This window comes from Podarcis pityusensis, assembly GCF_964106645.2.
Source record: "Podarcis pityusensis genome assembly, chromosome: 13".
NCBI classification, from domain to species: domain Eukaryota; kingdom Metazoa; phylum Chordata; class Lepidosauria; order Squamata; family Lacertidae; genus Podarcis; species Podarcis pityusensis.
Window position 1 is genome coordinate 52,297,511 of NC_138038.1, and position 12,097 is coordinate 52,309,607.

The window sequence follows — 12,097 nt, forward strand, 5'->3', positions numbered from 1 at the left end:
GTGTGCTTGCACACGAAAGCTCATACCAAGAACTAACTTAGTTGGTCTTAAAGGTGCTACTGGAAGGATTTTTTTTTATTTTCTCAGCCAAAATTGGGTTGGAGTTTGGCACTTGTTGGAAGTAAGAGTCTTGGAATTTAAGTCTGATGTTGCCCATGTCATTTAAAGGGGGGAAAGTTGTCACAGTTGAAATGCAATGTTGGGGGAGTGGGCCATCCCAAGCAACTTTTCCCCCTTTTGGATCTGCTGTACTAATGATTGTTGTCAACATTCCCACTTATGGATGCCATCTGATTGTAAGTGTTTTATGAACAGTGTTATTAAACATGTGAAACTGAGCTGGTGTATGCTTGATGTAACTTGTCACGTTACAAACATTTCTAAAAGGAACTCTCGGCCGTGACATTTTTAAAACAACCTCCCTTTTGAAAACAATTCCAGAGCCTGAGTATTTTGCTGGATGTCAAGCCTTTCGTGAAACTTTCGCCTGACTTTTTATGATCTGGGATGTGTCGAGCTGCAGGCTTCAAAAGGGGCCTGACCAATACTACATCTCCCAGAATGCCCTTGGGGAGGGGGTAGAGTTTGCAATCTGTCCTGCAAATCTTTTAAGCTGGCAGCTGTTTGGGAGAGAGATTAGGAGATTAAGGTTGTACATGTACAAACTGCCTCCAAGATGCCAGTGAAAAGGCAAGGTAAGAGGGCCGTCCCGTCATTTGTTTTTATTCCTTTTGGTGAATGCTCCCCTCTCCCGTGGAACGTATTCAGGGTGCTGGCTTGAGGGGAAGGGTGGTTGCTCCATTCTAGGGCTATAAATCTTTAATCCGTTTTCCAGTTCCTGTTTTGTGCACGGTTACGCACACACTTCCTCTTAGGCTAAAAGGTGCAGGGAGAAATCCTGCCCAAGGGTGATCAGCTAATGCAGGGTGGACGCGCTATTTCACTGCTCTTAGTCTGGGGCGAGAGTGTGGCTGGTCATTCCGCTGCCCATTTTGGCACTGCGGGTTTGTTGATTGCAACAGCAACCCTAAGCCGCCTCTTATCGTAAGGGGTATGGAGCAGGCTGGTGGCGGAGTTACTCCGTGGTAGAGCATCCCCTTTGCATGCCGGATTGCCGGAAGGTCCCAGGTTCAGTCCCAAATGGTGTTTCCAGTTAGGGCTGAAGTCCAGGGGAGCCTCTGCTAGTCAGTGTGGACAATATGGAGCTAGATAGACTTCTGTGATCTGATGTGGTATAAAGCAAATTTTGGTGTTCCTATGAGATGAATTATGAATAACCGTATGAAGTTTGCCTTGGCAACATGTCGTTGAAAAGCCATACAGAAAAATATATTGGGAAATGCTGTAGCTGAGTGGTAGAGCTCCTGCTCTGTATGCAGAACGTCCCAGGCATCTTCAGGTAGGGCTAGGGAAAGCTCCTGTTTGAAACCACTGTCACTGAGTCTGTAGGCAGTACTGCATGGTCCAAGGACTTTGCATGATACAGTTTTATATTCTCTTGCACTCAGTTAATTCACTGAAGAGTGGGCGAGGGGTTGAGTCTGTGTCTTCTGGGATGTTTGCAACTGAGAGGTGTTTGCCCCGTGAAAATGGTATCACTTCTGGGAAGGGGTCATAGCCGAGTGGTAGAGTATCTGTAGTGCATGCAAAGCATCCCAGATAGGGCTGGGATCTTCCCCTGCCTGAAACCCTGGAGATGCACTGCCCGTCAGTGTAGACAATACTGAGTTGTTGTTGTTTAGTTGTGTCTGACTCTTCGTGGCCCCCTGGACCAGAGCACGCCAGGCACTCCTGTCTTCCACTGCCTCCCGCAGTTTGGTCAAACTCATGCTGGTAGCTTCGAGAACGCTGTCCCACCATCTCATCCTCTGTCGTCCCCTTCTCCTTGGGCCCTCCATCTTTCCCAACATCAGGGTCTTTTCCAGGGAGTCTTCTCTTCTCATGAGGTGGCCAAAGTCTTGGAGCCTCAGCTTCAGAATCTGTCCTTCCAGTGAGCACTCAGGGCTGATTTCCTTCCGAATGGAGAGGTTTGATCTTCTTGCAGTCCATGGGACTCTCAAGAGTCTCCTCCAGCACCATAATTCAAAAGCATCCATTCTTCGGCGATCAGCCTTCTTGATGGTCCAGCTCTCACTTCCATACATCACTACTGGGAAAACCACGGCTTTTACTATACGGACCTTTGTTGACCTCTGCTTTTTAAGATGAATACTGAGTTAGATAGGCAAATAGTCTGTTTAGACCAGCTTCTTACGTTTCCCTGTGTGTGCATGTGCATTGGGGTGTCTGAGCACTTGTTTTGAGTATGTTTGTGTTGCAGGGATCCATAATTTGGATAGCGCTGAGGTGCTGTTGTGCACCGTGCAAGACTGTACATGGAATGAGGAACAGAGGCATTCTTACACTGGCCACATTGTCAATTTATTTTCTGAGGCTTCTGAATAGCAGTTGCCGGAAGCCTCAGGAGGAGAGAGAGCTCTTGTGCTTGGATCCTGCTTGCGGGTTTCCCTCCAGGCATCTGGTTGGCTGCTGTGAGAACAGGATGATGGAACAGGATCTATTGGACTGATCCAACAAGGATCAGACAGAAGTGAGACTCTGATCCAATTGACTTGGGAACACTGTGTGACCAGAACAGGTGAAGTGTGTCTCTGTGTTACGCATTGTGCAGCAAAGCAATGCAGCCACATTTCATAGAATTGTAGATTTGGAAGGGACCTCCTTCCAGGCTGATGCAATGCATTTCCAGAATATGCATGAATATATGCCTATTTCCTATCCCTAATCTATTTATTTTAAACAAGGAGGCTTGTGTACCTCCTTGCTGAGAGGAGTAGGGAATCCCTTAACCAGGACCAAAAGAATACAAACTGCACATGTGCAGAGATGCCCTTCTGTATTACTTTGCATGTCCTGAGGCTCAACCATGACAATAGGAACTTGTCCCAGGACTCTGGGCTAACTCAAAACATCCCAAAGGGCTGTAGCTCAATGGCAGAACATCCACTTTGCATGCAGAAGATCCCAGATTCAATCCCCAGCAACACCTCCAGGTAGGGCAGGGAAAAATTCCATGTCTGAAACTCTGGAGAGTCACTGCTAGTCAGCTTCTTACATACCTAGCCAATTAATAATTTGTATAGGCCTAAATGCAGTAGGAGGGAGCATATTTATAATTTTTAAAACAGCCACTGCTTTGGAGTAGGCTAAAGGAGCCTTGTCCCCCCAGTGCTCTGTCTCCAACACTGGATACAGCTTTAGGGGCCTCAGGATGAACAGGAATAAGTCCACGTGCTGCAGTGTCTTTGCGGCTATTGCCAGGTGCATGGTGCATCCCTGACCTTGGTAAGCCGTGAGAAATTGAGACTTCCATATTTCTGTAGAGCATTTATAAACCTTCCGCCAAAAGGTTCCTACAGTAGTATACAAAACCAAAAGAAAGGCACTTCCTGTCTGCAAGCTTGCAATCTGCAAGACACAACACACAAGGCAAAAAAGTTGGGGAGGGAGGAAGGGAAAAGCAAGCTCAGATAGCAGTCCTGGTTCTTATAATGGGGTCATATACCAGTAGTTCTGGCTATGCAGATTCTGGGCATCTTGAAGAGCAAATCCTCCCTTAAAGAATTCCTTCACACCCCACCCCTAGTGAAATCTGGGGAAACAGCGGGTGCTGATCTATTGGGGGGGGGCATGAGGGCAGGGCTGCCACAACATCAGATACCTTCGCTCAGACAGCTGATCTGGTGGCAGGTGAAATCACTGCTTTTTTCGGGGGGGATGCAGGGGTATGCATACCCCTAAACATTTTGTACTTTTGTCCATTTGCTGTATTTATTTCCCCCGATTTGAACTATAAAATGGTGATTTTCTTGAGTCAAAATGAGAGTACTCCTAAAGATTTTTTATTAGAAAAAAGGACTGGGTGACATCCTTGCAGGACTGATGGAGTCGCTGCCCTCCCTTGTGGATTGTGCCTGCGGTGACTCTCAGCAACATCTGAATGTGCGCAAACTGGTTCCATTTAAAAACATCTGTGCTTGAGATGATACGAAATGTTCTGCCTGTAATGAAGATTGGTGAAAATGTTGTGTGATTTTGCAGTTAACTAGCAGTGGCATATATGCACATAATGTGTCATGTTTCTTACCAGACTTTATACCCCAAGCTGGTCCCCTCCAGATGTTTTGGACTACGTCTCCCATGCTGGCTGGGGCTGATGGGATTTGTACAGTGGTGCCCTGCAAGACGAAAAACTCGCTAGACGAAAGGGTTTTGCGGTTTTTGAGCTGCTTCGCAAGACGAATTTCCCTATGGGCTTGCTTCGCAAGACGAAAACCTCTTGCGTTTTTTGCAAGTTTGTTTCCTTTTTCTTAACACCGTTAATACAGTTGCGACTTGACTTCGAGGAGCAACTCATAGAACGCGGTGTGGTAGCCTTTTTTGAGGTTTTTGGTGATTTTTGAAGCTTTTCCAAAACTTTTCCGACACCGTGCTTCGCAAGACGAAAAATTCGCTAGACGAAAAAACTCGCGGAACGAATTAATTTCGTCTTGCGAGGCACCACTGTAGTCCAAACATCCTCCGATAGTGGAAAAGACTAGTCCTGCCATTAGTGTGACCTGTTGCTTATGGTGAGGAGAGCAATTGTGTTGTTTGATCTATTTCTGTCCTGCTTTTCTTCTCCAAGGAGCCCTAGTGACAAGCAATGAAATAACAACACATTTTTTAAAATAAAAAGCAATATTAAAAACACTGGAGAAAGGACGTAGCTGGTGGGTGGTTCCTCATGAAGTTAACAGCTTAGTTTGTAGCATTGTTACCAGAACAAACTCTAAAAAACTCTTAGCCCAAGAGTTGGTGAACAGGATGTTTATAAGAAAGGTTACAGAAAACGGTGCAGAGCATTTCCTTCGCTCCTCAGAGTTCTGTAGGGTTGCCGCATTTTAAAAAGTGAAAATCCTTTTCATTGAGCTTTTTTTTCAGTTTTGACCAAAGTCGTCGAACTTTTTTTGCAAAATCTCGGGGGGGGGGAATACATTTTTGAGCTATTCTTAAGGAAATTACCGTATTTTTCGCTCTATAGGACACACGCAACCATAGGAGGGGGAGAACAGGGGAAAAAATATTCTCCCCCTCTCTGCTCAGTGCCCCTTCAGCGAAGCGGCAGGAGAAACGGAGCCCCTTCCATTTTTCCTCCCGCTTTGCTGAAGGGGCGCTGCGCAGAGAGGGGAAACTGCAGCGCCTCTCCAGCGAAGCGAAGCCTGGAGAGCAAGAGGGATCAGTGTGCACCGACCCCTCTCGCTCTCCAGGCTTCAGGCAGCTATCTGCAAGCCTTCGGAGCGCAGCGGGAGTTCCCAATATACTTGTGTTGGTGTATTTATTTTGGAGGGAGCTGGGGGGTCCGGGGCCCCGCCACGCAAGATATGTAGTTGATGGTGTGTTTGCCAGGGTATTTGGGTATCCCCTAGTTCGTCCTGTATTTCCTGTGTCAATAAGAGTTTATTATTCTTGTAAATGTCTGCTAGGTGATTTAGCCTTTGTGCTGCGTGATGTGATGGAATAATGGGTGATAAACCAAGGAGACTGGTTTATTAGTGGGGTTGGGGACAATATGCCTACTTTTTCTTTCCATGCCTTAAAAATGGATAGTGTGAACCTATTTAGTGTTGTGGGGAGGTTTTTTTCAGCTTGTTTTGGAGGAAGGGATATGCAGCAGGCGTGTTTTAAATTGTATCTAACTCCAACTGATCCAACTGTCTCCTAGAATGTATGTTATGATGCGTGTTTGGTCGCCAAGGTAGTAGTATTCTATATTGTGAATTCCCCATCCTCAGTCTGAGGTTGAGAAGAGCAAGTAGTTGAGATCTGTTCTTTAAGTTTTGTACGATAAAATGAGTGGTTGTAATTTGTTCGGCCACATACTAAGATGGTTTGGTAGATGGTGGAATGAAAGGGTTGAGAATGGGTAGGTTAATTTTGGAAGGGTGATCATTTTGATCGTGGCTATTTTATCTGAGAGAGTGAAGTTAGTATTTTTCCATCACCTCAGGTCTTTGTTAATTTGTCGCTACGGGGATTTTTAATTATGGAGGTATAATTTGTTGAGGTTTCTGGATATTTAAACCCCTAGGTATCTGAATTTGGTACAACAGAGTTTTATCTTTATTTTATACATTTTTGGATATGAGAGAGTGTTGAAACACATTGCCTCAGATTTGGCAAACTTCACTTGTTGGCCTGACACCACTGCAAAAGTGTTGAGTTCTTTGGCTAGGTGATTGCTGTATTAATAGGGTATGGTGTTGCGACCATTAGGCCTGCAAAGAGCCCTAGTTTATATGTTTTACCTTTTATTTCCACTCCCTTGATATTCGGGGCTGCCCGGTGTTGGATTGCTAGAGGTCCTAGGGCCACAGGGCCACGATGAATAGGAAGGGAGGCAGCAGGCTTCCCTGTTTGTGCCTCTTTGGATTGCTATAGTGTTAGAGTCCATATTGTTACCGGTAGCTAAAATCTGCACTTCCGACTTAGATTGCCATACGTCCGGATTTCCCCCGGCATTTTTTAAAAAGCGAATTCTGCCCAGACACTGTTTGTGACGGTCAAATCCTGGCTATGTTGGACATATGGCAACCCTAGAGTTCTGTGTAACCTAGAAGCTTGGGAACACAGGAAGTTGCCTTATACCGAGTCAGGTCATTGGGGTCAGTATTGTCAACACTGACTGGCAGCACTGCCTCTCTGGGGCATTTTCCCCAACCCTATCTGAAGATGCTATTGAGAACCTTCTGCATGCAAAACACAGGCGTGCTCTCACTAGGCTACAACCCTTTCCCAAAAAGGCCTTGCTTCCATTAGTATAGTGTATTTTAAAATGGGGTTTCTGAATGTTTTATGTAGTTTTAATGTAGTTTTATGTAGTTTTGTGGTAGTTTTATGTAGTTTTGTGGTAGTTTTATGTAGTTTTTCAATTTCATTGTTCTGCATGGGACAATGACAATAAAGATATCGTATATATCGTATACTTAAAACAAAAGAAAATAAATGAGCTTATAGGCTAAATGAAAGAGTTCTTTCTCTCAGCGACTTCACAGGGTCTCAGGAACTGGGAATGCCAAAGTCTCATTTTGCTCTGCCCTCTTGATTCAAAATGGCTCCCAGCCTTCAGACGACAGGAACCCTCATGCTGAGTTTGGTGAGGAGGGGTGTCTGAGCCTACAAAGGAGACACCCACCCACCAAGCTAGGGCTTCAACCTGACCCAGACCTGCACCATTCTTTTTATTGGGTGGTGCTTAACTAGGGTTCATATGGTCAGCCATCTTGATTCAAAATGGCACCCGCATCAAAGCGTCTACAGCGTCTGCCATGCCCACCTCAGGAAACCTTGTGGCAAGTTTGGCAATGGCAATCTCGAGAGGCGGCCGGATCTACACCCCCCCACCCCCAAAAAAGAAGGGCAAAGTCAGGTCAAAAGTCGGTGTGCTGAATCAAAATGGTGGCCGGTGTCGAAACCACTTTCCAAAATATATATCAGATATATTAGATATATATTAGATAGACCAGAAAGAAGATGAGTGTAAGAGGGTGAGAGGGATGGAATGTTGGAGTGTGCTGTGTGCTGATTGGCTGAGGGTGACGGGTGACAGTTGGAACAGGTGTGTGTGACAGTTAACGGCAGTTGGGTTTTTGGCGGGAAAAGGAGAAGGGGGTAGAGGAGGCAGGATAGGAATAGAAATTTAAGCACATGTTATAAAATGCTAAGTATCCAGACATTTATTAAAAGCATCATGTAGGACCCTGTTATATCCAGCTTTTATTTATGCTTTTATTTTTTATTGTTACATAGTGAGCATTGCCAACAACCCAAAAAGCGTCTTACCTCATACCACACGCAAACAATAAATTATGAGAGAAAGGCATGGCAACACACCTATATAAACCAAGACATCCATATTTCCCGAGCTGGAGTGGATGGTGAATGTCAAGCCTCTTAAGTCAGAAGCACAGGAAATAAAATATCACCAGATGACTTAAAATTGTTCTGGATCGTCCATCCCTCTAGAGGCAACACATAAATTGTATATTTCTACACCCCCCCCCAAAGACAAATGTAATCTGCTTTGAGGGGTTTTGTTTTTTCCTCCAGTCAAGCACTGTATAAATTTCATAAATAAATTAAATGTAGATTTTTTTGAAGGCTTTCTATTGCTGGGCTATTGAAACCCTAGCTGCAGCAAACATCCATGTCAAACGTCCTTTAGAGCGGAAAGCTTTCATGTTATCAGTCCGCACAGTCAGCCATGACAGTTGTGGGGAGGCTTAAACAGGGGATTTAATTATTTTATATATTTCTTGATACACCTGAGACCATTGGTTGGTATACCTGAGACAAGATTTTATGGCAATAATGAAGATTTCTTGCTCAAACTGCCTCATGTTTGGCCAGGCTATCTGGGCTGTGACAAAGACAGTCAGAGATAGTTTGGATTGATTGATTGATTGATTGATTGTCACTCAGAAATAATCGTATCTTACATAGTGGCAGTGGAATTCCAATAGTGAGATGATTTGAGATGTTCTATAAGCCCAGAGCGGGCAGCCCCATGAGGCAAAAAGGAGCCATGGGGAGTTGAGAGAACTATTCATCAAGCAAAGTAGGATGGGTAATTTGAATTAAAGCACCCTTTTGCCACCCATGAGGCAAGGTGGGGTGACTGCCTCAGGGGGCAGGATCCACTGAGACAGCAGTTCCCGGTGTAGATCTTTATTCCCCCATTGTTCCTCGTGTTGATCTTCACTCCCCTGGCGGGGAAGGGACACCATTTTGTGGTTCCTGTATCTTCATACATTCACTTGAAAGCACAAAGTCCCGTCCCCCCACCCTCCATGTCTTAGACTGAAGAGAGAGAGGTCACCTCCATCCCCTTTTTGCTCATTCTCCACACGCCATAAATTTTGTGTGGGTGAAGACTGCAAGATTATGTTACCTCACACTTCTTATGGACTATCATCGTTCTAATTTAAGATAACGTTCCACAACATTTCCTTTTTTATATATATAAATTTTTTATTAGTTTTTTAACATATCGTTTTCAACAGTAATTAAACATACTTTTACATCTTATTCAAATTTTTTTTACTTCCATCAATCCTGTCTGAAAATTTTCCAATCTAATCTCTTAGTATGCATTCCTTATCTTCCCTATTACATTTCAAACTCATAACCAATATCTCTATCTTTTTATACTTTGTAACACTTCGTATATTTCTCCTTACAAAACTTCTTGTAGTCCTACTAGGGTAATTTGTTGATTACAGTTGCTCTTCAGATAATTCATATACTTATTCCAATCTTCTGTAAATCTCTGGTCCCGCAGGTTTTGAATCTTTCCTATCGTTTTGTCAATTTTGTTCCCACATTTCCAATGCACAACGAACGGGACAGTCTCTATCGGGTATCTCCCTCTGAATTTTTCACATATTTGATTTTTTTTTTTAAGTAAGGCTCGTCCCTTTGAAGCATTCAGATGCAGTAGCCTCCCCAGCTATACCCAGACAAAATGCAACACAAAACCAATAAAACTGCATTATAATAAACAGAAATTCAGTAATAAAGAGAGTGCAATCTTGTGGGTCAGGGAAAGGCTAGTAAAAGGACATGTCTTCAGACAAATGTTTCTGAAACAATTAACAGATGATTCTTTATGTACGCTGCTCTCCATAGGCGGCTGGCTCAGCACCATTTATTTTGTTATTTTCCAACACTTAAACCCCAGCTTTCTATAAAATATTCAAGGCAGTTTATAATTTAAAAATGAAGCTATCTTTCACCATGGCAGCATCTACACTCCGGATCTCCTTGCCCATTGATATGTGTTGAAAATTCATAAGAACATCGTAAGAACATATTATTAAGAGGTTAAAATCACTCCAGAATGCTGGGGAATTGTTTAAAAACAGTGTTAAAGCTCAAGTGGAGTGTATACTGCAGGTCAGGAAAGGTACCATGACGGCTAAGAGGTCGCCCATGTGGTTAACAAGCAGAATCAAAGAAGCTATTAGAGATAAGAAGGCTTCATTCAGAAAAAAAATGAAGTCATCAAATTGATAAAACAAAAAGGAACACAAGCTTTGGCAAAAAAAATAAAATGCAAGCAGACAGTAAGGGATGCTAAAAAAAAAGATTATGAGGAGCACATTGTTAAAACTATTAAGACAAACAAGAAGTTGCTTAAATACATTAACAGCGGGGGGTGGGGGTGGGGGTGGGGAGTTTAGACCATTGGATGACAAGGTAGTCAAAGATGTCCTAAAGGAGGATAAGAAGATTGTGGAGAAGCTGAATATCTTCACAGAGGACGATATAGGGCATATCTTGGTGCCTGAACTAGCTTTTTCAGGAAGGGAGACTGAGGAACTGAGGAACTGAGGCAGGTAGTAGTGATGAGAGATGAAGTCTAGGCCTAATAGACAAATTAACAACTGACAAATAGTCAAATCTGGTTGACATCCACCCACCCAAGAATTCTGAAAGAACTCAAATGTTAAATTGCTGATCTTCTAACAAAAATATAGAACTTGTCTCCCAGATCAGCTTCCATAGCCAATGTAACACCGATTTTTAAAAAAGGAATCTAAGGGAATCCTGAAAATCATAGGCTTAATGTCTCTTTCCCAAGAAAACTGGTAGAAAATATGATGGAAGAAAAAATAAGCAAGCATATAGAAGAACAAGCCTTGCTGAAGCAGAGCCAGCATGGCTTAAAAGCATTAGAAGACCCTGATGGAATCAGGTCAGTAGCCCATCTAGTCCAGCATCCTGTTCCCACAGTGGCCAACCGGTTCCATGTGGGAAACACACAAGCAGGACCTGAGCACTGCCTCTCCTGTGGCTTCCAGAAACTGGTATCAGAAGTATCAGTGGAGACAGAGCATAGCCAACATGGCTGGCAGCCATCCATGAATTTGTCCAATCTTCTATTAAAACATCCCAAGTTGGTGGCCTTCACAGTCTCATGCGAGTTTCATAGTTTAACTATGTGCTATGTGAAGAAGGGAGGCGGGTGGTGCTGTGGGTTAAACCACAGAGCCTAGGACTTGCCGATCAGAAGGTCAGCGGTTTGAATCCCCACGAAGGGGTGAGCTCCTGTTGCTCTGTTCCAGCTCCTGCCAACCTAGCAGTTCAAAAGCATGTCCAAGTGCAAGTAGATAAAGAGGTACCGCTCCGGCGGGAAGGTAAACGGCGTTTCTGTGCACTGCCCTGGCTCTCCAGAAGCGGCTTAGTCATGCTGGCCACGTGACCCGGAAGTTGTACGCCGGCTCCCTCGGCCAGTAAAGCGAGATGAGCGCCGCAACCCCAGAGTCGGCAACGACTGGACCTAATGGTCAGGGGTCCCTTTACCTTTACCTTTTATGTGAAGAAAGTAGAGAATGGCATGGAAAAGGTGGAAAGAGAAAAGTTTTCATCCCTTGATCATAACTCCTAGAACTCATGGACATCCAGTGAAGCTGAATGTTGGGAGATTCAGGACAGATTAAAAAAGTACTTCTTCACATAGTGCCTTGTTGAAACTATGGGACTTACTCTCACAGGAAGCAGTGATGGCCACGAACTTGGATAGTATTAAAAGAAGTTTAGACAAATTCATGGAGAATTTGGCATGTCAAGAGCGCCGGAACAGGAATAACTGTTTATGGTCATGGATGTCAACTTATGTGTATAAGCTGACGTGCTTGAATTCCTGGGGAAGGGGGGAGAGGGTGCCTGGAGGATATATATACTGCATGAAATTTCTCATTTCTTTGGACTTGCTGTGAGCTGACCACACAAGTGCCTTCTGCTATCTAGAGAGCAGAATGAACTCTTTCTCTGAACCAACCCTCGGTGTCATTTGACTTCCTTCCTCCCGTCCGGGAGCAACGCTCACCCTACCAATTAGTAAAGTCCAATAAGGCTACACTATCAATGGCTATTAGCCATGATGGCTGCAGTCTCCCTCCACTGTCAGAGGCAACATGCTTTCAGAACACCAGTTGGTAGGAAGTGCAGGTGGGGAGAGCATTGCTGCTACACTTGGGTTCTGTTTGCAGGCTTC

At 44.2% G+C, this 12,097-nt stretch overlaps 1 long non-coding RNA gene across 1 annotated transcript; it reads right to left on the minus strand.

Annotated features, from left to right (window-relative positions):
• Positions 1–2,834: 2,834 nt before the first annotated feature.
• Positions 2,835–9,835, minus strand: LOC308462405. Its single transcript, XR_013979120.1, has 2 exons — positions 5,620–9,835; positions 2,835–4,061 (listed from the first exon to the last, which is right to left on the minus strand). It is a non-coding gene; the product is annotated as an uncharacterized lncRNA (long non-coding RNA).
• Positions 9,836–12,097: the final 2,262 nt, after the last annotated feature.